The following is a 15,252-nucleotide window of genomic DNA, read 5'->3' on the forward strand; positions in this document are numbered from 1 at the left end:
AAGTTTAAGGAAAAAAGCCGTCTTCATAATATAAAAGTGCAAAGTGAAGCAGCAAGTACTGATGTAGAAGCTACACCAAATTATCCCGAAGGTCTAGTTAAGATAATTAATGAAGGTGGCTACACTAAACAACGGATTTTCAATGAAGATAAAGCAGCCTTATATTGGAAGAAGCAGCCATCTAAGACTTTCATAGCTAGAAAGTAGAAGTCAATGCCTGACTTCAAAGCTTCAAAGGACAGGTTGACTCTCTTGTCAGGGATTAATGCAGCTGGTGACTATAAGTTGAAACCAATGCTCATTTACCATTATAAAAATTCTAGGACCCTTATTATGCTAAATCTACTCTCGCTGTGTTCTATAAAAGGAAGAGCAAAGCCTGGATGACAGCACATCTGCTTACAACATAGATTACTAAATATTTTAAGCCTGCTGTTGAGAACTACTGCTCAGAAGATTCCTTTCAAAATAATACTGCTCGTTGAAAATGCACCTTGCCATGCAAGAGTTCTGATGGAGATGTACGAGATTAATGTTGCTTTCATACCTGCTAACACAACATCCATTCTGCAGTCCATGGATCAAAGAGTAATTTTGACTTTCAAGTCTTATGATTTAAGAAATATATTTTGTAAGGCTATAGCTGCCACAGATAGTGACTTCTCTGATGGATCTGAGCAAAGTAAACTGAAAACCCTATGTTTCCTTCCCTGTATTCCTGTTCATGGCCACTGACACCAGTATCTATGTCCTAGTAAACCAAGTTGGAAATCTTGACGTCAGTATAGATTCTTCACTGTCCTTGTGTACTCAAGTACTCACTACTGCCTTTAGATTATGTGTGTAAATACCTCTTCCCTCTTTGGCATTACTACTTTTGTCAGGTACTGAAGTTTTGCAAAAGCATCCTAATATGTCTTCCTGCCTCTAGTCTCACTGCTGTTGTTTCTCAGACTATCCTGTAGTCAGAGTAAATAAAAACACAAATTTGGAGGAAAAAAAAAGATCCTGGAAGAATGAATTACACTTTTCTGGCACATTTGTTGACCTTATATATAACTAAGGAAATTGTACCATCCCCCAGTGCTTACCTGTAGCAATTCATCCCCTGTGTTACAGAATTATGGGTGACAAAATTAAAGAGCATTCTACTAGGGGTTGAATCCTGAGTTAATAGCCACAGAGATGAGGAAGGGCAAGAAGAGGAGCCAGCTGTCAGAGTGAGCTGGTCCTCTGCTGACAGCCAAGAGTTCTGCCTTGATGGGATCAGCTCTGAGTACCACCCTTACTCATGGCCACAGGCTACAACGTGGATCTTCTCTCTGTGCTACCTAACTTGGTCAGTAAGTCCTGAAGATGAAGAAGTACCAGTGTCTGGTGCACCCAGTGCAGAATAAGAATGAAAAGGGGTGAAGTGACTGCTTTTCTTAAAACTCCAGTAAGTTACATCACTGGAAAGAATGAAAAGGCAACTGTTTTTTTAATCCTAAGGTCAGCTTTTTGTTTACTTGCTCTCCTGGATCCTTTTAGAGGATTCCTCCACCTCCTAGGAAAACACAAATTGCTCCCCCCCAAAGAAAAATTGAGAAGATGTGCTCAATCTAATCACATAAGCTTGAGTCTAACCTCAGCTCTAGTCACATAAACTAGGAAGAACAGACAGGGGGTTTCCCAAATTCTGTTTGCTTGTAATGATAAACCCTTATTGGTTAGCGTGTTCTTCCTTCTTGTTGAAGAGTGTGGACATCCAAACTCCACAGCCCCCTCTCCAGCAGCCCCGCAGTTTCTGTTTGGGGATCCACGTGATTCCTAAAAGGCTAATTCCATCTTGGTGGGAAGGAAGGAACATGTGTGCTGGGCTAAGCCATCAGCACACCTATCCCCCAGTCACCATGACCGTGACTGAGCCAGTTCATTCAGAGGGACTCTCAGGACTTTTGCTAGGAATGCGAGATGAAGCCTCCATGTCCCTCCTGCTGTATTTGAATTAGAAACCCTGGAGCTAGAGCCATCTGGGGACCACAGGAGGAGCGTGACTTAGGATTGGGTCACTGCTAACAAAAACAAAGTAGACAGAGAAAAGAGTGAAGAGCTAGGTTCTGGATGACATCATTGAGACGAAGGACCCCACCCCACCAGAAAACTGGACTTTTCAGGGATGCGAGTTGATTACATTCAGTTCAACAAAAATTTATTGAGTGACTGCTTACGTGCCAGATATGGTATCAAGCACTTAGAATACATGAAACCGACAAGAATCACTGTCCTTATTCAGGAGACAAGCAATAGACAATAAACATAACAAGTAAACTGGTAGTGTGTTAGAGGGTGATAAACGCTGTGGGAAAAGGAAACGAAGAGCAGGGTAAGGGGGTGGAGAATGAGGGATGGGGGTTGGGGACAGGGTCTCCGTGATTTAAGCTGGAATGAGATGGGTCTCTTTGTTACTTGCTGTCTATTACTTGCAAATAAACACCTGAGGACATTTTAAATACTTGCAATGCCCCAACCCCACCCAAACAAACCCCCAGATGCAGAAATTATAATAGACAACCCCCCCCCCCGCCAACGAAAGAAAAGGATTGTTAATTATATTTGTTTAAGATTCAGGAAGGGAAAAAAGTTGTATTTGAATTCAGGATAAAGATTGAACGAATTGATTTCAAAACACAGATCCACATTTTGTGGCAGGATGTGGGGAAACTCTTGAAACACTTCCATTTCAATCCTGTAGCACTTTGATATAAATTACAATCCTTTCCTAAAGCAGCAAGATTCTTTTACTCCCACTGTTTCTGCTTCTTGACATATAAAAATAACCACTTGTCTCTGTTTCCAATTTTGATTTATGGAAAATACAACAAATGAATGTCCTCAATGCTTCATAACTTGAGATGTTAGATTCTGTGATTCATTTTCCCAGGGACCAACTTGCAAGAACTATGATAAAGTCAAACGTTATCATAGAACTAAGCTGAAGCCAACAAGCAAGAAAGGAAGGAAGCAAGAGAGCAAGGAAGAAAGAATGAATGAGAGAGAGAAAGAGAGAGAAAAGTACCTTAATGTAGAGATGTCTGTTCCCACCCACCTTTCTGTGTACTGTGGCTAGTGGCTTCCTGTAAAGGAAACATTTTGTCGACTCTTGTCTTAGTTAAGACTGGCATTCCCCCCTTGTACAACTGTGCAGTGTTGTGTAAAAGAAGAAACCATCACCATAGAGACTCTGGTCTCTTGAACACTAGTTAGGGTGGCAGTGTCTCTCTGTCTCTCACCATAGCACTTACTTTTTAGTGGGTATCTGTTTGTAGGCTGTGTGTTTTTAGATCCAACGTCAGACGAACTAAAGCTATACTCCAATAATGCCAAAAAGACAACTATAAACATGACTGAATTGGCGAAGTGGGTTTTCATGCAAATGCGTTGTGCCATTACCAGTTTCAGATCTCAACGCCAACTTTCCCTAGATGCCTCAGAGTTTAGCCTCAGTGAAGCTGAACTGCGTTACACAGCAGGCAGAGCCAGGGAGAAGGGTTGGGGAGGACAAACACAGAAGGTATCCTCCCTCTCAAAAGTCTCTCCCTAAAACCTAAATGATGAAAAAGACCCTGGCCCACTTCAGGAAGACACACTGAAGCTAGAATCATATTGTTCTTACGTTTGTGAAAAGAGGCACCTTAAATCATCGGAAAAGGAAAGATTATTCAACAGATCATGTTGAGACATTGGTCAGCCTTTTGGCAAAAGAAGGTCCTCCCAACCTACCATTAAATTCCCAGTGGCTGACACCCAAGGACACATGCACACAAATGCACACACACAAGTACACACACACACACAGGCAAAGAAATCTAACTGTATACATACCAAAAAAAAAAAATTAGCTGAATATTTGATCACTGGTGGTGAAGGGACTCTAAGAGTCATGTAAGAAATCCCAAGGAAAATGATGACAGACGTGATCACATGAAGATATTAAACTTAAGAAGAATGTAAGATGAAAAAAAGAGAGAAAGAACATGAGATGAAAATACAAACATCTAAATAGAGGGGAAAACCTTCAACGAATATCATGATAATAATCTAACATCTTTAAAACACAAAGAGTTTATAAAATGTGATTACAAAAACATGAAAATTCCAGAATAAAAATGGGCAAAGGACACCAGACAATTCATAATAGAGCAAATATAAATGAGTTTAAAAATAGATGAAAACATCTCACTATTTAAGGCAAAATTGAAACAGCAGAAGGGAACCTTTCTTACTACCAAGTTAGCAAAACATTTCTTTTTCTAATAGTGCTGATAAGAGTACAATGAAACAGGAAATTTCATTCACTACTAGTAGGAGTGTAAAACTTTCTGGAAAGCAATCTGTCTTTTCTCAAGAGGGCTCAAAGATGCTTATGTCCTTTGACCTAGTAATCTTACTTCCAAGAACTTATCATCAGAAAGTAATTTAAAAATTACAAGATATGGACAAATAATCACTACTTATAAAAACCAGAAGCACCCAAAAATGTCCACTGCTCATTTCAATATCTTATTGAACACCTAATATGTGTCAAACGCTGAGCTGGAACAGAATCCAAACACAAAACAGACGTGGCCCTCATCCTTGCCGAATTTACAATCTGGGTGGAGATAAACGGTTAACTGAGTAATTACGACATTTGCTACCAGACCTCAGAGCAGAGAGAACCTAACCAGAGGAAGTGACATTTAAACTAAAATGTGAAAAGTGTGTGAAGTTCAGCAGAAGACAGGGATGATAGAGGGAAGAGTGTTTCAGCAAAAAAAAAACAGCATATGCAAAACCTGGAGGAAAAACCAGCTAGAGAGCTTGGGAGTTCAGCAGGGCTGGGTCAGCCGGGCAAGGAGAGGTGGGTGGGAACCAAAGGGCGACAGGCTGTAAATCACGTTTAAAAGTTTAGATTTTACCCTGAAGGCACTGGTTTGATAAATTATGCCACATTCATTACATGAAAATATGACCTATTAAGAGAATAGTTCCCATGGTGTTCTATCACCTGAGGAGGCTCAGAAGAATACAGAAGGTGATTTTAACTCTCTTCACCTCCTCAAGGACATGGAAGTCTCCAGTTCCAGGCTTTGCTTACCACCCTCTCCTTGGGCAACTCCCACCCTTCCCTTCCCAACTCAACTAAGAGGGTCTTTGTGTTCCTGAGTAACAAGAAGGAGTACCAAGACTCTATTTGGCACAATAGGACCTAGTAGGAACCAAACTGGAATCGCTTTCCTGGAGAAGGGAGAGACAGACATGAGGGAGTGCCCCCTATCCGGGAGAAGAGATCTTTCCAGATGGGAGAATGGCTGTGATGGTGCTAAGGGAAGCTAAGTATTAGGTACCAGGTCTTGAATTCATTAATAAAGACTTGAAAACCTCCCCATCACGAGGACAGCCCCACTTCTGAATGCACCACTAGGGCATGGCAAGGAGCAAGGGCATGACAGTCAAAGTGGACTGAAAACCAGAAGACCACACACCTGGTTTTAGCCTGTGTCAGGCTCCAGGATGATGGTGATGATGTGTGTGTATGTTTATATCTTCAGGAGAACAGTAGAACCATCTCAAAGCACAAGCGAGGTTAACTTTTCCAAAGAACCTTGGTGAGTATGGTCAAGACAGACCTTTGACTAAGAAATGAGGAAATCTGTGATCCATACAGCATGATCATGAAAAAATAAAAGAGAAAAAAGAATGTTGATCCTCTGTTACAAATAAGATAAACATTACATAACCAATAATAAATGTATTTATGAAGAGTTTGTAAAAATTAAAATTAAGTAAAAGAAAAAAATGACAAATTGTATAGAGTATATTGTCAGCTTTGCTTAAAATACACACACACACACACACACACACACACACACACATGCATGCACACATACACACATGCACACAGAGTCAACAAAATGCAAGAATATACTCCAGGCTTTTAATGGTGGTTATCTCTGAGTGACATTTTTTTCCTCTGCTTTAGTGCATTTCCAAATTACTGGATAAGCATATTTTATTTTTATAAATGTTTGTTATATATCTTAATCATTTTAAAATGTTAAGCTCTTAAGAGAATAAGCTTAGCTCAGCGCTTAGCCCATAGTAGTACTACATAAGTAATATTCATCAATAAATGAAGTGAAACAACTTCACTGCAAGAGTGTACACAGATTATGAAAACTATTCAAATGTTTTTGGCCTACAAAGTGTGCATGGGCCCCATTGACTCTGACCAATGACTTACCTGCTATTGTCTTCCTGTTTGGGGGCATCAAATGAAAACAAAGCTGATGCTACTCCTTTGCTCTCAGCAAACACAGAAGAAAAACGACAAGGCATTTATTGCTTTAAAATCTTCATGTCTGTAGCCTCGTCACTACTGATTTTTCAGGCCTGAGGAACGGGTCCTGAAATTTCTACTTACTTCCTTTTTTAGATTACGAGTCATATGAAAATTTAGCCAAATTAATTAAGAATACTCTATCCAAAAAAATCTACAACTTTACTTTCAGGATCCTCTTAATCTAAGCTAAAGATAAAAAAGCAGCATGAAGGTGCTGCTGTTACCTGGTTAAATTTGACAACTGTGAGACGTATGGATGGTAGTCTACAAGTTTAGAAACAGGAAACAGCGCTTGCAGCACTTGCCACGGGGCATACTCACCGAGAACGTGGCTATGTAGGAAGCCAAGATCAGAGGAGTAGCACAAAGGCGGTCTTCGACAACAAAACAGTTTATGGTGAGGCAGTGACGTGAGATTGTGTTTATGTGAACACACAAGCCCTCTCAACCCACGTCTGGTGCCTGGAGTGTTTTCTTCCTCCCCAACAACTTTATTGTCAGAGGGCATCGTGTTATTAATCGCGGAAACATGTCTGTGGCTAGTAACGTATCAAACAGAAGTCTTGATACGATCTGCAGCTTATCAGTTGATTAGGTTTCACCCGCAGGAAAAGCCTGGCCGCAGGCTGCCACAGGCCCGCCAAGCATCTTGTACAGAAGAGTCCTTGTCGCAACCCCGGCGGGAGTGATGTAAGCCAAAAACACACCTGATTCCATCGGCTCTCCATAGCAACAGGGCTAGATAATGAAGATCAGCAGAAAGAGGCTGACCCCGTGACAGAGGGAGTTTTCGAGGGCAATGCGTCAACAATACCCCAGCGACAAATGTTTGTTATGGTGATAGACGGGGATGCACAGCAGAGCAAGGCTGCCAGAAGAATTTGCATAGGGAATACAAGATTCCTGCCTTGGAAGAAGAAACAGAGAAGATATAAAGGTCTCTGGAGGAAGAAGGCAAACGGGCATCTGCTGAGTTGGAGCCTCTCTTCTATTTATCGGATTAACAGAATACTTCCCTTCTAAACATCCCGACACCTTGTACAGAACTTCAAATCTCTGCCATTTAAACTTGTCAGTTGTAAGTAGAAGAAAGCTGCAGGAAAACTAAATGAGAGAGGAAGGGAGTCATCTACTGTGTATCCTTCCCCCAGGCAAGGTGGGTCCCAGAACATCGGGGCTGGGACAGTTTTCTTTTGACCTTTATTAGAAGCTGTTTGAGATTTTTTGTTGGCTTATTTGCTTGGGTGTCTATCTCCCCCACAGTTCCTGAGGGCAGTACTAAAGTCTCTATTTCATCTTTGTATCCATGGTACCTGGCACAGAACAGAAGCTTAATCAATATTTACCAGTTGCTCGTGGTGATGGTTGCATGAAGTACAGCTAAGGGATGGGACATTCTCCTTCTAGCCTTAGACAGATGTGGTAGTCTCTGGGAAGTTCCCGCCCAGATCCTGGACTCTCTAGTCAGGTTAGTCAAGAGGTGGACTTCTCCTGGTGTCCTCTCTAAGAGAGGCAGGCAAGCCTGACAGTTTACAGCATGAACTCTGGAGCCAGATGACCCAGATTAGAATCCTGGCTCCACTTCAAGCTGTGTGAGCTTGAGCAAGTTACTTACCTTCTCTGTGCCTCTGTGAGGATGAAATGAATTCATTAGAATGGTGCCTGTTTCCCTAGAAGAGCTCTTTTAAGTTTAGTTGTCACTATTTCCAGTATTGCTGCTCAATCTTAGGAAGAGAAAATTCCAGGGGATGAGAGACTTTTGCTTCAAATTTTGAGTTTTACATGCAACCCTGCAGTCTTATCCCCTGGGAGTCCCTTCCTGGATGGAAGATGAATCAGGTATCTAAGCTTTTCCCCTAAAGCTGTCAGTTAAGCCACTGTTAATCCCCAGGAGTGCCTCTGAGTTCCTCACTAACTTCTGCAAATGTATAGTTAAGTCACTTGAAAAGAAAAGATAAATGGTCCAAACCAATCAATCCACTGTAACTGTACATGAGCTATTCAGTTTGCCTTTGAATTATTATTATCTCCTTACCAGGTGTGATTGCTACTTATTATCTAGAACCTCGCCAGATACTATGGCAGGAACTGTAAACAACCAGCACCCAAAAGACTGAGGGGACCTAAAGCCAAGTTGGAGAAACAACGTGAATATTGGGCGATTAACAGACATACAGGTCCAGTGATAGAAATGATACTTTTCTAAAGAAGGGGTTTATCATATAACATGCTGCTTCTTGAGGGCTTGCACTTGTAGAATTGCATTCCCTTCTGCTGTGCCATCTTTTTTTAATATATCTAGCTATTGGTCCTGGTTACTTTTTTTTTTTTTCTTTCTCTTTGGACCAAAGTAAGCCTTAGAGTACTGACTTCTGGGGCCCAGTAACTTAGAGGTTAGAGTCATGAGAACTTTACATGGAGAAGTAATTTGCATGTATGAGTTAGGAAGGTGTTTTGCAGGTATGTTACAGGCTTACTTTCAACCATTTAACTTATGCTCCAAAGTAACTGTAATTTAATGTTGGTAGTATAGCAAATTATGAATAGCTTTAATTGTATGTTTAAAGTCATATGTTCACAAGCTTAAACTGGATATAAGAATTTAAGCAATTCTTGAAATATATGAATGTCTCCTTAATATACTGATTACAATGCAAAAAAATAAAAAATAAAGAAAGAAAGTAAAAAAAACCCAAACATCCAGGTCCAGAGAGTGGTTGTGTTATGCACCCTCCCCCAAGACACACACACACCGTGAGCCCACAGTGTTCCAAGGACACATTAAAACTTACATGATACCTGGGGAATTTGATAAAGTTCTCTCTCAAAGCCAGTGAAATAAGGTCATCCATAACTACAAACCAGCAGCAAAATATTGCCTGGGGAAAGGACTCTGACTGTCCTTCATTTCAACGACCTTGAGCAGATTCTCTTGGAACTGCAAAAAAGAAGGCAGGGAAAGAGCGAGAGGGGCCGCCATGGTGGTGATTTCCAGATGAATAGAATCCAAAGGTTGAAAATGTCTACTAAGAATTTTAAGTCATTACAACAGTCGCCTCTTTTATCCAGGATTGTATTCCTACTGCGGGGCTGCAGTGTGATAAAGTAAGAGGATCAGCTCTCGGTTTTCCCTGTTATCATATTACAAACATATGGTACATTTGTCACAACTAATGAACCAATATTGACGCATCGTTCTCTTGATTTTTCCCTAATGTCTTTTTTTTTTTCTGCCCCAGGATCCCATCCAGGACACCACATTACATTTAGTTAACTAATATCTCCTTAGACTCCGATCAGCTGTGACAGTTTCTCAGGCTTTCCTTGTTTTGATGACCTTGACAGTTTTGAGGATTACTGGTCAGATATGTTGTAGAATGTCCCTCGATTGGTATTTTGTCTGATGATCCCCCTGTGATGAGACTAGGTTAATATATTTCCGCAAGGAAGACCGCAATGGTTAATTGCACTATCCCATCCTATCAAGGCTGCATACCGTGACTCGAGTTCCCGCCATGAGGAGGTTCTTTGCAGGTCTAAAGTAAATCACTTTTGTCAGAGTAGTCATTCTCAAAGGGTGCTCCCCACATCAGAAATGTCAGCATCACCTGCAACTTTTTAAAAATGTAAATTCTTGGCCCGGTCACAGGTTTACTGAATCAGCAACTCTGGGAGCGGATCCCAGCCATCTGTGTTTGAACAAGTCATCCAGGTGAATCTGATGCACCTGAAGTTTAAGAAACACTGTGTCAGAGGCTGCCTGACACGTTTGGTTCCATGTACAGAAGAATGCTTCTCACTGCTCACCCATGGAGCCGGTGGCTCTCAATCCCACTGCATGTCATGAATAGCTATCACCACACAGCATCCCCAGAGACTCTGATTCGTTGCAAGCTTACACAGGGTTGAGGGCTCCTGCATCTGGCCCTTTGTTGACAGCAGCACCCCAACTTCTACTCACACTTTCCATCCCCCCACACGCTCCTTCTTTGCCCACCTCAGACTTCAGAAGAATGGATCAATCAGTAGCCTGATTTCTTAGAAAACATCAAACAGGATTAAATATTGTAGAATTTTAGAGTTGGTAATAGTTATAAAGTTCAACTAGTTAAGTGATTTTAAAACTTTTTTTTTGAGCAGATCTCTTTTTTCAAAGGAAATCTTATAGGAAAACCCAATATAGAAAAAGAGAGAAAGCCTAGCTGCTCTGATGAAGGGTGAGGGGGCTGGACAATGCTTCTGGTCCTCCTGGCACAGGTGGGCCCTCACTGGCCAAGTTCAACCTTCCCAGGTGATGGTTGTCCACCTTTGCCTTGATCACCTGTAGCGATCAAAGCTTCTTTACCACTAAGCTACTTCCATTTTCAGTATAGCTCAAAGCTTTTCAAATAGTCTTCTTTCCTTTGAGCCCAAATCTACCTTCCTATCACCTCTTACCACTAGTAATAGTCATTTTCTTGGTGCTGAAGAGAGGAGACCTAGTTCCTTTCCCACTTGAGGACTTTCCTCATTTCATAATCAAGCCCGCTGCCCCCTAAACAGGGGTTCTCAGCTCGACTCATCTGAGGAGCTTTTAAAACTCCTGATGTCCAGACTGCATTCGAAATCAATAATTCGGTATCTCTCCGGGTGGAACAAGGTAGAAGGACTTTTTAAAGTGTCTCAGGTAGATACGATGTGCAGCCCTGGTGAGAGTGAGAGGCTGTGCCAGAACCTCCCCTGCCCAGGCAAACGTAGCCACGTCTTCTACCTGATCCTCAGTTGACACCGTTTTATAGCTTCTCACCATCCTCTTTGCTTTCTTCTCAGAGCACTGCATTGTCCAGATCCAAACAAGTCATAATAGAACAATGATTTGTATCAGCTGTTTCTGTAGACCAAATGTAGAAACTGTTAAGTGTAGGGTTGATATACTATCAAATGCTTCCTTGCCCAAGGAAATTAAAATAAAATGTGTCTACTGCTTCATAACTCAACCAATTAAGTCCTACCCACCTGTTTCCCCTTCCCCTGAACAGGAAAGATCAGACAAGCCCTCCTACTTTTCTCTAAGCAGGCTTGGATTTGGTGAAAGGGAGCAGCCATCACCTTCACAGCTAGTATATTTGCCCTGCCTTGGTTATAGGAGAGGTAGATGGTGTAATGGCTTTTGATGAATGACCCAAGCAACTCCACCCAAATGGCCCAGTTCTTTGGTGAGGATTCCTCGCTCCTCCTCTATCCCCAAACCTATTAGCAAACGACTGAGCTGTGCAAAACACAGGCTGTATAGGATGTCAAGTTCACCAGCCTCCAAGTGATCCCTTCCGAGTCCTCTTACCCAGAATTTCCTGAATGAAGTTAAAGTCATACAGGCCAGGAGCCAAGGAGTTTTGCTAGAGAGGGTGGGGTGGAGCTCACTTAGATGAAGTTTTGAAGTATCTCAAATCCTCCAGAGCCAATGACAATTACTTGTCTCCACCAGGCTGGAGAACACATTTCAGTGGTTCCTATCTCCATCTGTTAACTCCTCTTTATTAGCTGACTCATAGCCATTAACTCCAAGGAAGCGCAAAGAGGATAACATCTACATAACCATGGGTTTCCACCAACCGCTCCAGGCTGCCAAGCATTGTTAAGACAAACATAATAATTGTGCTGAGAGCTTCATCTCAAACTCACATGCTCCATCCTCAGCTGGGCCCTCAATTCTTCCCTATAATTATTTTATTTTTTTCTTACTTAATTCACTGTGCCATGCCCTACGTCAGTGTCTCAGAACCTCCTCCCAAAGCTCCAGTTTTCTCTTCTCTAACATGGGAATAATTATAGCTTCTACCTAGTAAAGCCATTCTGAGTATTAAATGAAAATAATGATCATATGGCTATAAACACATGATATCATAAGTACCTAATAAATGCTGTTATTATTATATTATGTATATGTTATTACATATTTTATGGTGTTATTCTTATGTAACATAAATAATAAAGTGACAAAATAATAGTGTAATATTCTACTCATCTCAGGGTCAAGAGACTTTTTTTAATGCCAGCTATATGCCAGTTATCATGACAGTCACTGTGACTTTTAAAAATTAGTAAGACATAGTCTTTGTTCATCACACAGGGAGAAAGAGGTGTAGAATTTAGAGTTGACACAACATTTTGATGTATACTCTCTGAAGATCCCAGCTCCCTTCCTCTGGATTTCCCTCATCTCATGACCGTTTCCTTCTTTGCTAAGACCAGGGCAAATCAATAGAAGCCCTTCAGTGTTCCTCTTGATCTCAGAATTTCTCCAAGTGTATCAGGTTCTTGTTTTTTTGTCCTCTTGTCACAGAAGAGCACGTCAACTCCACTCCTCAGCCTTGGCCTTTCCCAGGCTCACTGTGGTGCCCCAGAGAGGGTTTCCCCTCAGCCTCTGCTGTAAGCTCTGAACACTGCAGCCCACAGTTTAAAACTGAGTTCTTGTGAAGAGATTAGAATAGAGTTGAAGCTATGAAGGAAAGAAAGAAAGAAAGAAAGAGGGAGGGAGGGAAAGAAGGAAAGAAAGAAAGAAAGAAGAGAAGGAAGGAAAGAAAGAGAGAAAGAAAGAAAAGAAAAAAAAAACCCAACAACCTGGAGATAGCTCGTACCAAGTGCCATCTGTATGAGTCATGCAGGAAAAAAAAAAGAGGTGCCACAACCTTCAGCAGAAGAGAACCTTAGAGCTCCAGTTAAAAAAATATACTATTCCCAATAGGAATAAAGTTAACTCTCCAAAACTTTGTAATCATATTCATAACACTTTAATATCTTATAGTTTTTGTTTGTTTTTTGCGGTACGCGGGCCTCTCACTGTTGTGGCCTCTCCCGTTGCAGAGCACAGGCTCCGGACGCGCAGGCTCAGCGGCCATGGCTCACAGGCCCAGCCGCTCCGCGGCATGTGGGATCTTCCCGGACCGGGACACGAACCCGTGTCCCCTGCATCGGCAGGCAGACTCTCAACCACTGCGCCACCAGGGAAATCCTATCTTATAGTTTTTATAAAGTAATTTCACAAAAAAATTGTTTCCTTAAGCCACTTAACTCAGTGAGGAAGGTTAAGGAATATTCTGCCTATTTTATAAATGAAAAAACTGAGGCTGAGAGAGATGAGGGTGGTTAGGAGAACTGGGTCAGCTAGTAAGTGCTGGTCCCAGGACTTTCCCCTGGGTCTTGAGACCCCCCCCCCACCTGCTTTTCCTCCCAGGATGTTAATATTTATTAGTTTATTATGTGCTGGAAAATTAGCATTATGTTTTCTCACCTCCACTGTACAACTCTGAAAGGTAAGTCTTACCGCCTGCATTTTAGAGATCAGGGTGACCTTGTGAGGAGGGGCTGGGGAGGGAGGGAACCTATTAAGTAACTTGCCCCAAATCCCACCTCCAGGAATCTAGAGTTGGCATATAAATCCAAGCGAAAAATGAAAGCTAAGTTTGGAGGAGGTGCCAGTGACAGCAGCTAGAAATGGACGAGACAACCGTGGTTAGATAACTTGTGTGTGTGCCCGAGACTGGGCCATAGTGCAGGATGGTGAGGGGAAGACCCTCCTCGGTAATGGCCAGAAGTACACAGCTATCTTCATAAGCACTAATTTCTAAGTTATTTCTGGAAAAAAAAAAAAAGATTTTATGTATCCCTTGGTTTTTATTGCTCTTTATGATCACATGAGATCCAGAAATTCTTCAACGACCCCGGTGCATGGCAGTAATCTACATGTCCATTCAGACCTATCACTCACATAGATAGCCTCTGACAAATAATATGACTTATGTTTTTCAAATAAATTCCATTTTTTGCATTACATTGGACATGTAGACATCTTTTAAAAGAACCTTAATTAATTTGAAGCTAGGACGTCAGCAAAAATCTCTTTTGAAGAAAAAAACTAAGGAAGAGGCTATGAACCAATTTAAAGAATACGTGTTCAACAAAATACATTAAAAATAACACTACTTATAGTGCAGCAAAGTTTATGGCAGATACTTGACATGGCAGCCTCTTTGGAATGTTAAGTTTTGAAATATTTTAATGGGTTGGATCTCAAAATTCTAAGGCATGACTGAATAATTTTCTACTGGGTACACTGTACTTTTATGAGGATTTCATCCATTTTTCCCTTTCTGTGTTCAGGCTGACCTGGTTGGTGACTATGACTCAGATGATTGACAGGTTGTGGTTTGAAGGCTAATAGGTATCGCTTCAGAATTCTAAGCTCCTTTGTCATGGACCATCCCTGGGGATTCCAAAGTGTTACTAGCCTTAAAGGAACTCCCCTTCCTCAATAACCACAACTCCCAACAAGAAAGGAGCAACTTCTGGTAGTGAAAATGGGACATTTCAGAAGTATCAACTAATAGTAAAACCAAGTCACGAAAACTCTCTCTGAAATGCACTCTTTGCCATATTAGGAAATGAAGCATGGGAGATAGACAAAAGCTTCGTAAGAAGTAAACTGAATTAACTTTGTAAAAAGCTTATCAACCAAAGATTTTTGTTGTTATTGCTTTTTACCAATGAAATATAGTAGAGAGGAATAACCTATATAAGGACTGAGTATCCCACTTTTGGGGATCAGACACAGAGAAAGCAATAGTTCCTTGGCATTTTTTAATCAAGTTCGGGTCTGATCAATATTTATGAATACCTACTAAATGCCACCCTGTGTTATCAGGTATTGGGAAGTTAGTAATGCAAAGTCTTTCCCTTCAAGAAGCTTACTATCCAGTGGAGGAGTTCCTACTATAGTCACAAACTTTTTAACATCTATTATCAGAGTTATTAGACAATATTACCTGCTAAGAGCTTTGCTCTGTCCTCAAAGTGAATACATGAGAGGACCCAAGGACATGTGAAGGCCTCACACAAAGTCCAACATACGT

General features: G+C 41.3%; 1 long non-coding RNA gene across 5 annotated transcripts in view; it reads right to left on the bottom strand.

Moving 5' to 3' along the window:
* Positions 1 to 7,699, bottom strand: part of LOC111166202 (uncharacterized) — a 30,147-nt gene extending 22,448 nt beyond the window's left edge. Inside the window, exon 1 of one of the 5 annotated variants that reach the window (XR_002642567.2) lies at positions 6,686 to 7,699. This is a non-coding gene — a long non-coding RNA (uncharacterized LOC111166202). Of the gene's footprint in view, positions 1 to 5,507; positions 6,236 to 6,265; positions 6,666 to 6,685 lie in introns of those variants that run through there. The other 4 variants (XR_002642569.2, XR_002642575.2, XR_002642568.3 and 1 more) reach the window with 4 other exon arrangements.
* Positions 7,700 to 15,252: the final 7,553 nt, after the last annotated feature.

The sequence above is a fragment of the Delphinapterus leucas genome, chromosome 12 (genome assembly GCF_059928025.1).
Source record: "Delphinapterus leucas isolate spDelLeu-1000000601 "Yukka" chromosome 12, BTC_Dleu_Yukka2, whole genome shotgun sequence".
NCBI classification, from domain to species: Eukaryota; Metazoa; Chordata; class Mammalia; order Artiodactyla; family Monodontidae; genus Delphinapterus; species Delphinapterus leucas.